This window comes from Triturus cristatus, chromosome 2_2 (assembly GCF_964204655.1).
Source record: "Triturus cristatus chromosome 2_2, aTriCri1.1, whole genome shotgun sequence".
Classification (NCBI taxonomy): Eukaryota; Metazoa; Chordata; class Amphibia; order Caudata; family Salamandridae; genus Triturus; species Triturus cristatus.
This window is the reverse complement of record NC_140582.1, coordinates 322,253,499-322,266,116: the sequence shown is the minus strand read 5'-3', so window position 1 is coordinate 322,266,116 and position 12,618 is coordinate 322,253,499. Positions and strand designations below refer to the sequence as shown.

Below are 12,618 nucleotides of genomic sequence, written 5' to 3'. Positions count from 1 at the left end.
AATATTGTAATTACTCCCTACCCCAAGAACAAATTGTTGTTGTCCGTACTTTAATTAGCACTAATTAGTACTTTAATTAGCCCTTTTTGTATCCGCAATCCTTTGTGTACTGTGAACTTAACCTCTGTTTACATATTTATGGATCTCATCATAGACTGTATTCCCGCTCTAAAGTTTAAACTCGTTCTGTAAAATTATTCATTATTCCCATTTATTCACTACTTGGATAACAATCTTCGCATTAATATCTGGAGATTAAGCATGCTTGTTTCTTGACTGAATTAATTGTTAAATAACAGTCAAGAAATAATTTAAGATAAGGAGACATAATATGATATGTGAGATAATTAAGTATCCATAGAATTAATAAAATTATTCTATTGAATTAATTGCTGAAGCTAACATCACTGCTGAATAAAATACAGAACAACAAATTGTTTGAGTTGGACAATTGTCTTGTTCGATTACTCTAGAAGATTTTTTAAACTTGAATTACTTTCTGAAGAGTAGATATGCCCATCTACTTCATGGTGTTATTTTAAATTGAAACTGCTGTCCATAAGCAGTCCACTGGTGAGATGAATCGCTCTTGTCTGTAACTTGTATCATAGAATCAAATATTTATTTTAAAGGTTTTATATAGCCCTGGCTAGACCCGGGGGTATCCGTGCGCGTTACATGAGTATGAAGATAAAAAGGCATATAACAATTTTTCAATAGCATAGAATTCCGACAGGTTAACAAAACAGAACAACTTGAATTTGTACTGATCGAATTAACAAATAGATGAAACAAGAGCTATTTACATAGATAACATGGATATGGGAGATCAAATTTTATACTATGATATGAGATGGAGATGGGCATAAAGGACTACAGGCAGTAAGTAGTTGGGCGTGAGTAGGGGGTGGGAAGCAGATGGAGGAAGGGGGGTATTATGGATTGAGAGGAGGTGTATGGGAGGGGATGGGAAAGCCTGGGTGATGGAGCAGAGGGGAACAGGTGGGGGAGGGAGGGAGTGGAACCAGCGAAGGGGGGGGAGACAGTAGGAGTCGGGGTGACCTAAATGGTGGAAGTGGGGTGGGGGGGCCCGAGGCGCGAGTTATGGACCCCAATATTTGTTGAGGGGGTGCATTTTGATGTCTTTTTTAAAACTGACGTAGGAAGGGTTACATCGCAGGTCTTTAGGGCAAGCATTCCAAATGGTTGGGGCATTTCCGGAGAAGGAGCGAGATTGTGTGGTTTTCTTTTTTAGCAGGGGTGGGACGAGGAGGAGGGCATTGGTGCTTCTCATCTGTCGTGAGCAGCCCGCTTTGTTGAGTTTATTAGAGAGGTACAGCGGGGTATTTTGGTGAAGGGCTTTGTGCATAATGCAAGCAGTCTGTATGAGGATCTGCCTTTGACAAGAAGCCATTTAAGGGTTTTGAGGGCAGGGGAGATGTGGTCGAAACGTTTGCAGTCGGTGATGAGCCTGACCGCTAAGTTGAGCACAGATTTGAGTGGGGCTAGGTGGATCTTGGGGATTCTGGTGAGGATAGCATTGCCGTAGTCAATTCTCGAGAGGACGAGTGATTGGACAATTAATTTAAAGACATCAGTTGGAAGGAAGGGTTTAATTTTCTTGAGATGACGGAGAGTGAAGAGTGCTCCTTTAGCCGAATTTTTTATGTGGACATTGAGAGTTAGGCTATTGACAATGGTGATACCAAGAGATTTTACTGAGTTGGATAAGGAGAGCGAACAGTTGAGGGCATAGAGGTCAGAGATCCAAGTTTGGATGGGGAGAGGGTTATTTTTTGGAGAGAAGAGAATGATTTCAGTTTTTTTTTTTTTTTTTTTTTAGTGTTGAGTTTGAGATGATTTGAGTGGAACCAGAATTGGATCTTAGTCAGGGTGGTGTTAAGGTGTAGAACCTCTGAGTGGGATTTAATCTTATAGTAAAGCTGGGTGTCATCAGCATGGAGGTGGTAGTTGATTCCAGCTTGTTTTAGAATGAGGGTGAGGGGTTCCATAAAGAGGTTGAAGAGAGAGGGAGAGAGAATAGATCCCTGGGGGGCACCTAGGGGACAGGTGTGGGGTTTGATAGGCAGTCATAGATTTTGATTTGCGTTGTTCGGTGTTGGAGATAAGAGGCGAAGCATTTAAGAACAGGACCATTGAGGCCAAAGTGATCTCTGAGCACACTAAGTAGGGCAGAGTGGTTAACTGTATCAAACGCTGCGGAGAGATCGAGGAGAATAAGTAGGCAGGTCTTGCCATTATCAAGGGAGTGGTGGATGTCATTAATTTAGCATGGCAGTTTCTGTACTGCAGCCTTTTCTGAAGCCTGATTGCAAGGGGTCCAGTAGGTTGAAAGTATCTATGTGTTTGTCCAGTTGGAGCATGGCACATTTTTAGAGGGCTTTGGAAAGAAGGGGAGGTTAGAGATGGGGCGGAGATTGTTAAGGTCATTTGGGTCGGCATTGGGGTTTTTAATAGTGGGAGTGATTTGTCCGAGTTGGAGGGAGATGGGGACGCACCTGGTGGCAAGGGAGGAGTTTATGATCGTAGTCCAAAATGGGGCAATGATGTGCTTTAGGTCTTGGACAAGGTTAGTATGGAGGGGGTCTTTAGTGTGAGAAGACTGTTTTAGTTTAGCAATGATGTTAATAACTTCCAGCTCAGTAACAGGGTGGAAATTATGCCATGAGGCATTGTTTTTTAGTTGCGAATTAAAGTGGTTAGTTTCAAGAGGTATAGTAGTAGGTAAGTGCGAGGAGGAGTCAGGGGGAGGTGTAGTAGTGCTTAAGTGTGAGGCGGAGTCAGTGGGGAGGGTTAATAAGGTATGAGCTTTAGCAGTAGCGTCAGCAGTATATTGGGAGTTGGGTGGGATCTGAGTTACAAGGAAGCATTGATCTATTTTGGTGATTTTGTTTTTTTTTCCGAGAAGTTAGCAATTTCTTCGCATCTAACAGAGCTTTGGTGGGGGCGGAGGATGTTTGGTTACGAACAATGTTGAACAGTTCTCTGGGTCTATTTTTGGCAAGATCAAGTTGTGTACCGAAGAAGGATACCTTTTCATTGAAAATGTGTTTCTTGTAAGTAGATCTAGCTGATCTGAGGAGTGCGATATATGAGGAAGAGGGATGCTGTCTCCATGTTCTTTCCGTCAGTCTTGGTGAGCGTCTTTCGTTGTTGAGCTCTGAGTTGAACCATGATTTGGATGGGATATTTCTTTGATTTTTTTAGTTTAGGAGGGGCAATTTGGTCTAAGACATCAATGACCGTGTTATTGAAGTGTTCGGTAAGCTCGTTTGCGCTTTGGGAGAGAAGAGTAAGAAGAAGTTGAGCTTGGAGTTTAGACTCCAGTTCACCAGGGGGGATCAGATTTAAATTTCTGGTCCATTTTAGAGGTTTCATGTTTTTAGGGGGGTGGGGGCGAGTTAGCGATGGTGAAAAGTATGAGGTGGTGGTAAGACCAGTCGATGGGGATGATGCTGGAAAGGAAGGCCAAGTCATTGTTGGTAATAATGGCGTCAAGAGTGGCCTCTTTGGTGTGGGTAAGGGAATGGCACAGTTGTTTGAGGTCATTAATCTCAAGAAGGTTGGTGAGGAGGTTGATTGTGGGATCCTCGGTATCAATCCAGTGGAGGTTAAGATCTCCAAGGAAGAGATTTTTTGAGTTGGATAGTGAGGATTGTGTCAGAAGGTCGGATAGTTCCTCCGCGAAGGGAAGAGGATCTCCAGGAGGGTGGTAGATATTATGTTGTCTAATTGGGTAAGAACCCTGTACCTTTAGTTCGGCTTCAAGGTATTCAAAGGTAGAGGGGTATGAATTTTTAACAAGGGAGAGCTGAAGTAAATTTTTGAAGATTATATCTAAACCACCCCCTATTCTGTCAGGCCTGTCTTTTCTGATGATAAGAGTTACCGGGGGGAGGAGAGTAAGTAAAGTATGCTCGCTGAGTGGTCATTGAGTCAGGTTTCCATGAGGAAGGCGATGTCAATCGTTTCGCTTAGGATGGTTTCAGAAATTTGTCGCGTGTTAGACAGCAGTTCGACAGTTCACAAGCATGCAGGTGAGGGGTTTCGGGTTGTTTTTGGGGGGTGGGCAGGAGTGGATAGTGGTGAATTGAGGGGGTGGGTTCTGGGGGAGACGGGAGAGGAGGAGATTCTGCTAGTCCCCAGAATAACGGGGATGTTGGAGTGGGGGAGGGGAGGTTAGTCAACTGAAAAATTAAGAAGTTAAGAGTTGCATAGGCCAAAAATGTCGGAAGGGGAGAGATGGCTCGAGGTGCGGCGAGGCCTATGAATACGGCAGCAGAGAGGAGTAGTTCTGCAATGTTTGTAATTAGTGGTGTTTTTTAAACCAGGGTCGCGGGAATTTGAAAGATTGAGGAGGGTCCTGGAGCTGAGGGCATTGAAATCCTCTCAAAGTCAAGTGAGTTTGGTCGTCAATGTGGAGAGATTGCGTTCTATGTTGAATAGTGTCTGGGTTATTAGCATGAGGGGGGGGGGACACAGTTGGGAAGGGATAGGGTATGTTCTGTGTTTATCGCGGAGGGAAGTCTGTTGTGTGGAGGGTGTGAGAGGCCAGGATGAGGGGTATGAGGAATGCTCGGGCTGTTGGATGAAGGAAGGGACGTGATGGGGGACAAGAGATTCATGGCATCAGGAGAAGTGGTTTGAGATGGTAAGAGGGCATTGGGAGTGTGGAGAGAGACCGCATCGAGTTTCAGGGGTGGTGTGTAATTCAGAGAGGGAGGTAATGGGTTCAGAGAGGGAGATGATGGGTCTGGGGGGAATACAATAGGGGATTCAGGGTGGGGAGGCCGGGAGGAAGGAGTGGGGTTATAGGTAGTATTAGGGGTTGGAGGCGATTGGTCTTTAGAGGGCGTGTGAGTTTGGGAGACTGAGTGTGTAGTTGAGATGTCAGGGGGAGGGAGGGTCGCTAGGTGGAGTGAGTATTTGGATGTGAGTGGTTGTCCCCATTGTTCATATGGTCACCAAAGCCTATGAATTAATATGCATTTTAAAGGGAAATATAATGTGTTAAAATAGTGTAACTGAAATATGTATTTTTCGATAGCACCTTGTGAGTATGTTCGCTGCATTAAGCTATGCTTGATTCCAATACTTGTGATCTATGTTTAGGGTTGGTACCTGCGAGAGCCCAAAGACTCACCGAGATGCTACAGTTAAATACATTCACTTACAATATTGCCTTGGGGCTCTGGAGAGGTCAATGGACCTTATCCACTGTTTTAGATTTAGAGCCTGGAAACAAATTTCAAATTTGACAACTTTTAGTGTTTTGTATGAGTCAATGTTGAGAAGTTGATAACGTTTAAATTCTTTATTTAGGTTAGAATTAGAATCTCTGATTTTCTTTATTCAGTTTACAAAAATGTATACAAATTTGGTTAGAAATCAGCATAAGCAAGCACAGAGTTCCATAAAGAACCCCATTATTCTAGCTAAAGGACCTACTCTATGCAGAGTTCCATTAGAAAAAGAGCTTGAAAGAGTTAGGAACTTCTCATAAAGAGTAGGTCTGGAAACTCAGCCGAGTCTCCTACAGTTGCATTACCAACCATATTCTAAGAAAATGATCTGTGCAGTAGCATCGATCACAAAAATAAGTCACTTCAAGAATAGCTAAAGGAAACAACTCTCCATAAAGAGGAGTCTAAGGACAGGGGAGAATCCAGCAGCGTAACAACTGGACAAGGCAAAGGAATAAGAGGTGTGGTGCTACTAACTAGCTAGGAACACTCATTAATATAAGTTTTCTGAAATTGCATCATTATCCAAAGGTGTCTTCATTTGTTGACCAATAAGAATCGTCCGTTTGATGGTGTCATCAGTCATTCGATGCATCCTCTTCCTATTCCCACAGTCTGCACTCTCGTCTCCAGGATCAATGCAAATTGTATTATATTCATTACATGAGGGAAAGTTCTCATGAGAACTCTTACCTAAGCTAAGGATGCTCTATAAACTCATTGTGTAGACAAGCTAGTCCAAAACGGAAAAGAAAATATCTAATTTATTCAAAAGCAACATTTTATAAAGCCTATGTCGCCATTTATTCTATATGAATCTAGTTGCCTATTTGTGTTCTATTTCAATGATCTAACAAGGGGTGAAAAGTTGAATGAGAATTGGTTTTAGTCAGCACATTTCTAAGATGACATCAATGCTAAGCAGGCAAGAATCGAAGAAGGCTTTAGGCCTTGTTATTACTATTTAGGCTTCAGTAAGGCTGCTTGGTACAACATTTTTAAAAAACACGCATTTATTGATGAAACATTCTAGAGAAATCCTAAATACATTTTAAATTATAACAATATGTAATAAAATGCTTTGCACAGTTTATTTGCATTCTAGCATGGTCGATTCACGGACATGGTGTACATGTTATTTCCTAAGGCGACATTTCAGCAGCATTTAAAAGCATCTTAATTGAGTTCTAAACATAGTGAGCTTTTCGATTCGGTGATTTTTGTACCAATTTCTTCCAATCTTCTTTCCAAAGACACTTGCGACATGCACATCTGTCCTAATGTGGAGCGGCAATACTTTAAAAGCTTTCTCTTCCAGCATTTCAGAATGTGTGTTCTAGCACCACCAAAAAGTTATTCTCGGTTGACGCTGACAAAAACCAGAATGGCAGGGTGCCGCTTGCAGGCTCGGACATTGTTTTTACTCGCCTGGGCTCTTTTCTTCAGATCCTGTTTTACTGCAACAGAGGACGCTACGCTGCTCTTAAGGGGACGCTGCCTCCACCTGGACTACACCATATTCGGTACTGCGAGGACCAGGTTGCTCGGTGATCATCTCACCTGGTTCCTCTTCCCGACTCCTCCCCCAGCAGGTACTTGACGCCTCGCGGCCCCCGCTTCGCGGGAGCCGCTTGCAGGCTCGGACATTGTTTTTACTCGCCTGGGCTCTTTTCTTCAGATCCTGTTTTATTGCAACAGAGGACGCTACGCTGGCTCTTAAGGGGACGCTGCCTCCACCTGGACTACACCATATTCGGGACTGCGAGGACCAGGCTGCTCGGTGATCATCTCACCTGGTTCCTCTTTCCGACTCCTTCTCATCCGGCCCCCTCTTTTAATAGTACAGTCCCGCCTCCACGCGCCAGCGGGACGCGCGCGGGACGTAGCCCAGGGCGAAGACCGGGCAAAGAGCGTTCGAGTACGGTCGAGATAGGCCCAGGCCCCACCCCTTAGGCCAACAATCGTACGCCAGGGAGTTATTTGAGGTTTGCCGCACGGATCATGTCTGCCAGAGAAACCAGGAGCAAATCAGCGCTGGCCGCCGGAGCGGTCACTGGCACCCTGGACATGTATTTTGCCAAGGCAGGTTCCTTGTTGATCGATGAAATAACTACCTTAGAAAGGCGTATCTCTCAGGAAATTGATTGGGTGAGGAGATCCTCCCTGGGACCCCTTGCACAGGTTACATCCCCAGTGCATGCGCTGGAACCCACGGCCCTCAATGCAGGGGTTGAACCTGGCATCCCAGAGTCAAATATTTTGATCACTTCAGTCGCAGATTGTGACATCTCAGCCCCAACAGAGCTTAGTATTTTATCCCTTCCACCACCTAGATTCCACCCTGCTCAAGCTATCCCAAAACCTAGTATCTCTGACCAGGTTCTTACCTTGGACAGAAAGCATCTAACTAAATCGCCAAGTCAGGGGGAGAGGGAAGGTGCAATCCCGAAGAGGAAAAGAAGGGCACAAATTATAAGGGGGCAAAAAACTAAGATTGCAAAGCTTAATCCGAGGAGTGTAGACAACCAACTAGGAGTAGCTGACACAGGGACTGACCTACTAGATATATCTGATCACACACCCCAGAGTCATAATGTTGCACCGCGAGAGGCTGGTCTCTCTCTCTCGGATGTAAATTCTCTTTTAAAGAAATCACTTACCCCAATAGTAGATCGTCTGGCACAACTAGAAACATCCTTAGCGAACCTCCAAAAGGGAATTGATTTACTTCTAGACGTTTCTAGATTAGCTAGGCAATATGCGAACCCTACGCAAGTACCTCCAGTTAAGGAAGACTGTCCTTTACTCAAGCCCTCCCAAATACATCACCCCAGGTCATCCATCCCTCACACATTAAAATCTCTGACTCCACCTCGTACCGCTAATTCTAGCTCTAATGGGACGACAGCAGAACCTATAGCAGTGATACAAGGCAATGGCACTAGATGTAGGCCAATTAACTTACCTCCGGAGGCAGTCTCCTATACAGACATCCTAACCGGTATTCCTGAACTCCAACCATCTGTCAAGGAACCAGTTGAGGCTTTAAAAAACAAGGTCATTCACTGGCTCTCCTCAAATAGACCCCTCCCTCAGGGTATTCATAGTGAGGTCCTTATGGTGAGGAGAGTTCTGTGGCTAGGAAATACCAGAAAAACCATCCACAGAGACTGTGTATTGATCAACTTCAGGAACCCCCGCACAGTTTCCCATATATGCAGGTGGCCTTATAATACCCAGGGGTCCCCCAGTCAATCCCTTCCACTCTCATTCTTTTACCCGCATATGACGCCCGATCAGGAGGAGGAACGATGGGTATTAGTTGGTAGGAGAGTTAATAGGGGCGGCCAAGGGATAAGAAGGGAACACCTTTTCATGGGACCCCCTCGATCTGACTATCTCCCCACTTACAATAGGTTCAGCACTTTAGATATGGTGGACTGACCGTCTGCCCCGGGGGGTGGTGGTGACCTGAATCAAAACAAGCCTTACACATCCCCCATTTACTTAGACACTTCCTCCGAGAAGGAGTACCTGGAACACAGCCAATTGAACGCAGAAGGATGTTTAGGGATTATCTGCCCTACATCCAAATTGGCCATGGACAGGTGTCCCCATGAATACAACTTTGCTCCGAATGTATCTATGGGGTCGAATCCTGGTCCGGCTTTCGATTCAATTGTACATCCCGCGACGGGCGTTCCGTCTCCCCTCAAGATTTTATCCTGGAATGTTGCGGGTTTAGCTACTAAATGGAATAACCCGGCCTGGAGCTCTTTTATCGAGGACAAAGATATTTGTCTGCTCCAAGAGACTTGGGCAAGGGAAGACACCACCCACACGGGTTTTGCAGCATTTTCTACTCGCTCAACCTGGGGGGAAAAGGGCGTCCCTCAGGAGGCTTAGCAATATGGGTGGCTACCGATTTGGGTTGTAGGGCCTCCATCTTCCCGACAAATTCAGAAGACATTCTAGCTGTATTGCTGGAATGGCCTAATTCCCAAAGCCTCCTATTGATAAATATTTACTCAAGGCCAGTTAACATCGCACAGGAATCGCTTACAATTGCGAAGCTTGTGCCGGTCCTTAATGTAATTCCGGAGGGCACCCCATTTTTAATTGGAGGCGATTTAAACTGCCAGTAGGAGCCCCTCCCAGGCATATTGGAAGGGCTGGCCTCGGACGAGGACCTTTTGTGGTCCATCCCGCCCTCACAGTCTCCGGCCCTAAGAACGTGCTCCCCCCCCTAGCCCTACAAATCACTTCCTTGTCTCTGAAATTTGGCCTTCGGGCCTGCAATGGAAGGTTTACATCCGACATCCCCTCCAGATGTACTTTTAATCGAGTGGGCAGCGAATCGCGTCTAGATTACGTCCTGGTTCCCCTGACCTAATGGCTACACATCAGAGACTTTTGTGTCATAGTTAGGGATGACAGTGATCACAATGCCCTTGAATTAGCTTATGATCATCCCGGGCTTAAGGCCAGAGATAAACAAAGGGTGCACACTGAGGACAGCCTGGCTCTTGCAAACAACAGGCGTAGAGTAAAATGGGAGCAACTAGCTTCACACCCTGGGAAGATACCCAAACTATACGCGCAGGTAATTCCCATATTTGAAAAGCTCCAGGCACTCAAGATGGAAGAAACTTCCCAGGACGTATTCATTCAATTGGGGCAGATTCATGGTGATCTGGTGAAATCCCTCTCTGAATGTTTAACTCAGAATATAAATAGGTCTAACAGAAAAATTGCCGGTCCCCACTGGTATAACAACGCTTGTCGGAAGGCAAAAACTGAACTTTTGCTCTCAATTAAAGAGGGAAAGGGCAAAGAGGAAATCAGGGCAAGAAGAGCTGTTTATAAGTCTTTGATTACTAATGCCAAAAGTGAATGGGAGCACGACAAATGGGCAAGACTTACTACCTTTCTGGCTAGAGGGGACTCACGTAAATTTTGGTGTTGTGTCAACACGGGCTCGGAGGGGCTGGCCTCTGCCATACAACCTAATATATCATCTAAGGTATGGCAAGATCATTTTCAGTCTCTATACAAATTACCGCAGGATGACCCGACAAGCTCCACTCTTGCGCTCTGTCCAGTGGGGACTGTGGAGTTGTTTACGGTGGGGGAGGTACGAGCGGCTGTAGTTGGTCTGGCATCTGGAAAGGCACCAGGCTTGGATGGCATGCCTGGTGATTTATTCAAGCAGGAACCGGATGTCTGGGCGCCCTACTTCACGATCCTTTTCAATGCTATCCTCGAAGGCATGGCTATACCGGGTACTTGGCTGGGCGCAGAGATTGTCCCAATCTTTAAAAAGGGTTCCCCTCTGCTCCCAGCCAACTACAGACCCATTAGCCTTATTGATGTGCTACAAAAGATCTTTGGCAGTCTTATGTTAAACCGCCTCCAGGATTGGATCGAGGTGAATGCGATCATGAGCCCATACCAGGCAGGGTTCCAAAGGGGTATTTCGACTACTGATCAAATCTTCCGTCTGAATCTCATCTACTGGAAGACGGTGCTGTTCGAGGGCGGAAGTTTATACACGGTTTTCGTAGACTTGCGCGCCGCCTTTGACCTAGTCCCCAGGGACAAATTGTGGGCTGTCTTATTGGACCTTGAGGTTCCCGTGGACATCCTAACAATCCTGAGGAGACTGCATCAGGGAAACTTTGCCAGGGTAAGATGTGGCAGGGGGGGGCTCTCTCTCGGATGCCTTCCCCGTTGACAGGGGGGTCAGGCAGGGTTGTGTCCTTGCACCCACCCTTTTCTGCCTCTTTGTCAACGGGGTTATAAGTTATCTCAATGAGTTGAGCAACATCGACGCCCCTAAGCTTGATGGCAGCAGGGTCCCCGCAATCATGTTTGCGGATGATACCCTGCTGCTATCCAAATCCCCCATGGGCCTGCAGCGAGTCTTGGATGGGTTTACACGTTTCTGTGTGGACCGCGGATTGAAGATCAATGCCGCAAAAACTAAGCATATGATCTTCAACCCGCCCCCCAAAACCCTTGCATCTCCCTTTATAGGGACCTCAAGATTAGAGCGGGTTTATACGTTTGAATATTTGGGGGTAGTGATCAACCAGTCCATGTCGTGGGACCCTCACAAAACCAAGGCAAATATGAAACTCTCTCAGTTTGTGGGGGGTATTGTAAGGATGACGAAAGGACTAATTTATAGGCCATTCGCGCCCCGCTTGCAAATTTATAAAACTCAGGCTAGAGCAACAGTGACTTATGGAGCTGAAATATGGGGTATGGAGCTGAAATATGGGGCCATACGTCAGGGCAGAAGCTGCAGATTACGGAGAATAATTTCCTTGGGCAACTGGCAGCTTTACCAACTAGCACCCCACTCTTGCCACTCAGATTGGATCTGGGTCTAAGACAGATTTCAGAGGTTCTGGGTCTTAAACCCTTAACTTTCTGGTGTAAAATATGGTCTTCCCCGGATCTCCTGAAATACAGAGCTGAGCTGTTGGAGATTTTGCGTCTCTGCAAAAGTATTCAAATCCCATGGCTCAGCTACATTAAGCGAATTTGCGAGACAGTCGGTAGACCAGAACTGTGGTATGATCCGGCTTCTGCTTGTCCCAGGGTCTCCCGAAAGCTCATTTCGAAGGTTTACTACGAACACAATTTGTCTGTTGCCGTCAGGAGCTCTCGAGAGGGCTCCCAAACAGCTCATTTCTTGGGTTTTAAAGATTTTTACCACCTGGAGCTTACATTTGACGACATGGGCCCACCACTGACTAGGAAACTTTACATGCAATGGCGCTTCAATACACTACCCCTTAGGGCATATACGGTTTTGTGGGCATATTCAGATCACACAGCCCAATGCCCCATTTGTGCGCACTCCCGTGAAACGGATTTGCATGTTATACTTTTCTGCCCGGCCTACCAAAGACCAAGGAATTATTGGCTTCGCCCCCTTCTCAAAAATATGGGTTTCAGACAGCATGCCCCAGCTTTCAGAATATTGAAATCAGATCTATCTGCTCCTATTATATTTGCGGTCGCAAAATTTCTAACTTCAATGTGGTTTATTCGCACGCACTGTCTTAAGTCCTCTCAACCAAATGAATTATTCTGATGATTTTAATCTAATTGTTTATGTTTTTGAATTATCACTGCTTATTTTACTCTGTATAATTATTGTTGCACTATTTGTACTCTTTTATGGTCCTGGTGACCGAAATAAAGATAAATTGATGATGAATGGCAGTGTATCAGTGGTGAGCTGGCATTAAGCATTGTTGTGGTGGCAGGCTGCTCTCGCCGATAAGTTGTAGCCACAATCCAGCTATGATGGTGGCTGTAATGTTCTTTCTTTACAATGGCT

The 12,618-nt window shown here is 45.5% G+C and overlaps 1 protein-coding gene across 1 annotated transcript in view; it reads left to right on the top strand.

Moving 5' to 3' along the window:
* The window catches only part of HADH (hydroxyacyl-CoA dehydrogenase), a 271,639-nt gene that overhangs the window by 152,228 nt on the left and 106,793 nt on the right, over positions 1-12,618 (top strand). The window lies entirely within an intron of this gene.